This window comes from Rhinopithecus bieti, unplaced genomic scaffold (genome assembly GCF_001698545.2).
Source record: "Rhinopithecus bieti isolate Rb0 unplaced genomic scaffold, ASM169854v2 scaffold_6945, whole genome shotgun sequence".
NCBI classification, from domain to species: Eukaryota; Metazoa; Chordata; class Mammalia; order Primates; family Cercopithecidae; genus Rhinopithecus; species Rhinopithecus bieti.
Genome location: NW_016805531.1, coordinates 2,614,523 through 2,618,553, shown reverse-complemented (window position 1 = coordinate 2,618,553; position 4,031 = coordinate 2,614,523). Strand labels below are relative to the sequence as shown.

The 4,031-nt window shown below is 35.9% G+C and overlaps 1 pseudogene; it reads left to right on the top strand.

Moving 5' to 3' along the window:
* Window positions 1–415: 415 nt before the first annotated feature.
* LOC108530096 (cytochrome b5 type B pseudogene) lies at window positions 416–856 on the top strand (annotated as a pseudogene).
* Window positions 857–4,031: the final 3,175 nt, after the last annotated feature.

Genomic DNA, 4,031 nt, shown 5'->3' with positions numbered 1-4,031 from the left:
AGGAATGTCTCCCAAACCTAGGCTGGAATAGAAGATTTTTGCTTAGCATCATGTCCATGACCTTCATCTAAGAAGCCAAATTATGATTTGTGATAAAACACTTGAATAATTTTTTGATAGACCTAAATGAGATTAAGAAATTCTGGCACACTAAGGTTGCCCATCCAGCTGAGTAAAAGTGTTAAAAATATATACATACATACATACATAAAAAAATACAAACATACATATATAAAATACATACATATATATAACATGGATCTAACAATAATTATCTAATCATTTTGTTAGAAGATACCTTTGAATAATCTTATTTTAAGAACGCTTTTTCTTTTGGAAAAGTTTGCTGCAGGCTCTCCTCAAGGAGTAGTCTTGGAAGCCCAGTTAGCAGTGGAGAGGCAGTATTTCCATTCCAATGGCGACTGCGCAAGCTAGCAGTAGTGATGAAAAAAGGGCAGGTGGGTAGGGACTTCCACCACCTATTACCAGTTGGAGGAGGTGGTGAAGCAAAACTCCTTGAAGGAACTGTGGCTGGGGACCCATGGGCGACTCTACAATGTCCCCCACTTTGAGGAGACCGCTGGTGGAGTAAAGGTTCTGCTGGAACAAGCTGGTGCAGATGCAACTGAAAGTTCTGAAGATGTAAGGCCACTCCTCTGACGCCGGCGAAATGCTAAAGCAGTACTATATTGGTGCTGTCCATTCGAGTGACCTCAAACCTGAAAATTGTAGCAGGGATCCTTCAAAAAGTGACACATGCAAAAGTTGCTGGCCATATTAGATTTTCCCTAGAATAGGTGCTATCCTCTTAGGTTACCTGTCTCACTCCTACATATCGGAAAGTAAATCCTCCTGATAGACCTTGTTGAAGTCCGGAAAGCACGTCTACTTTGAAGTGAAAACCAGAGAGACTTGCTCGGGAGCTGCAGAAATGCCCTCTTCTCGAATCTTGCCAGTTGTATTCCTCCCCCTTTGGAGCCAAGACAGTTGGCCGGACAACCACCTCAGATCTGGGACCACTGTCCTTCATCTTTAAGATTATTGCCCCCAAAGTACCTGGCTCAGTGTTGTATGTCAAACAATTTCTGGTGTTTCTTTTCTTCACTGGTTTCCATGAGTACCCTTTTATTTCAAAACTTTCTGTTCATAATTGTAGTTCATATGTTATAGTGACATAGCTCTCTGGTAAAAATGCCTGCTTTCCAACACTGTAAATGCACATTAGACATTCTTAACTGGGCAACAATCTAGTGCTGAACCTTTTCCTTTTCCGTTTTTCTTTCAAGTAAACTTTTTTTTTTAAATTCTGATTCAGGGCCAGGTACGGTGGCCTGACACATCGGAAGGTCAAGCTGGAACGATCTCTTGAAGCCAGAAGTTTGAGACCATTCTGAGTAACATAGGGAGGCCCCATCTATATATTTTTTAAAAATCTGATTTAATTTTGTTATTATAAGTTTATGAAGTAAAGGTATGCACCTATACTTAAAACTGCCAGATGATTTTTGTTCCTTGTATGTGTGTGGTAAAACTATCAAGAACTGTGCGGTTATTTCCTCCCTCCCGAGCTAGGGTAGAAGGTAGCTCTTCACACCCCGAGCCTGGCCCCTTCGCAAGTGGCACTGGACAGAAAACTACATTTCCCTTTTATTTCTTGGAGGTGGAAAGAAACAAGGAAAGAGGGGGATGAATTGGGGTGACAGAACCTTGGTGAAGTAAGAGGAATCTTTCTTTAGAAAAATATTGAAAAGCACTACTTCAGGATAGGAGTTTAGAGAAAGCACCAAAGCTTTCATGTTGGTTTGGCACCAGTTCCTAGACATCTGTTTTTTTTTTTCTCTTCTAGCTATCTTTTACTGGTAAAACACAGATGTATAATTATGTCTGTAGAGCTTCACTAGGGATTTTCCCTGCTTTTTTTTTACTGATTAGTAAATTTTTGATTCTCCATTTTCCAAAAGCAAGAGTGGAACTCCAACTTGGCTTTCTGTTTGCCCACCAGTAAAGTAACTTCCGTATAAATGGTACTTGCAAGTAAGAGTTCATGACAAGAGACTGTCTTCCATTTCATCTCCATTTTACTTCCCTGTCTCCAATCTGTGATTTTGTTCTGTTTTTCCATGAAAATAATAATAATAAAAAAAGCGGTAGACTAAAAAACAATGTTTGCATAATCATTATTCTGTACCTGGAACAAACTGGGGATATGGCAAGTCTAAAGATAAACAAGCAATCATTGTATATAAGAAGCTTATTAAGCAGGTGACATCTTAATTGAATCTTTGGTTTTACTGACTCAACAAGAACCCAGACTTAATGGAGGATACTGAGAAGTAGGGAACTATGCTGGGAGACTTTATGTCCTCAGGTCCATTGCCAGGAAGCTGAACACATTATCCTTTTTGACCTCAATGGCAGGCTACATTTAAACATTTCCCTCTCATGTTTATGTTCTTTGACCTGTTCCTGGAGCTCTCATTTCCAGCCACCCAGGAAAAGCTATCACATCTATATATAATCCCAAGAGAAGAATGAATTTAGTAACATCTGATGTGTTATTCTCAAAAGATTTATTCAGAAGAGCTTATAGCCTCTTGTTTTCTTTCTCTGTTCAGTCTAGAACCAAAGTAGTAAATGCTAGTTAATTACTCAGATGACTCAGAACCTAAAGAGGTTATATGTGTTTAGCTGAATATCAAGCAAAAAGAGAAACAGACAGACAGACATAAAGCGAGATTCAACTCAAGCTGCAGATGGTACCAAGATAAACCCAGCTAAGACATGATTGGTTCTCTTCCCCTAAACAAGGAAGAATTTTTAAGTATATCTGCCATGACATAACAGGTTAACAATATAACATTAACTATTTGCTTCCGAAAGGTTTTAAAAAAGACGGCTTTTATTTAAGGCCTAGATAAAATTCTTGGTTCTTCGTGGCTTTTTTCACAGCCTCCTGAAAAGGCAGCATTTTTCCAGTGCTGAAGGAACTCATAATTTAAACTGTCTAGTCCTGTCAAATTCAACTTGACAGAGCCACTGAGAAAATAAAGTCTATATTTCATATGATATTTACAGTACACATATTTCAGGCATTACAATTATGAAACCTACACTATTTTATTTAAAATAAAACTAAATCTGGGCACACATACCTATCCAATATCCCATGTCATTAAACACAGGTGATTCTATATAAAATGCACTCAAGTGCTTCAAGCCTTTGTAGGAATTAATGAAAAGGGAGGATCTGAGTGAGCTAAAGTAAACATGAACTGTAACTTAAATAGTTTGACTTGGTATATTTTATAGGCTATTTAAATTGATTGAACCACTTCTCCAAGAGAAATTGCTTTGTACTCTTTTAAGAGGAATCCCAAGCAACATATATATACGTAGTAACAAGTTAATAGTCATCCTATCTTATTATTGTGGCATTTAAATTTGTATTCTGATTGTTTTTTTCTGCTGAAAAGTTAAAATTAACATAATAATTCAAGATGATACCATGGAATAAGTGAAGTGTGTTCTTACTAAAATTAGTAGATCAGAATCTGTTTTATCAATTATTTTACTGTATGATCAATATTAAGTACACAGAGTAACGTACTAAAACAATACAATGTTTATAATGTTCAGTTCTATTTAACTAAACATTCATCAAATCATTTAGATCAAATTTTTATAATCAACAAAGAACTCAAACGAAAATTAAGTCACAAAGAAAACCAACTATTCCACAATTATTTTAACCATGAAGACTTTTTTGGTCAAAAGTGTATTTAAATTAGAAACAAAAATGTTATTAACACGAATATATTTGATAATCTTTTAAAGTTCAAAATAAGTCATTGATGAAAGAAATCATAATAGAAATTAGAAAACATTTGCTGCTGAACAAACATGATGTATAAAAACAAAACATTATTGAATGCTTACATTAGAAAAGAATTAAAAATTAATAAGCCAAGCATCCATATCAAGATTTTAAGAAAATAAAAGTATCAAGAATTTAAGGAAATAAAAGTAGTCCA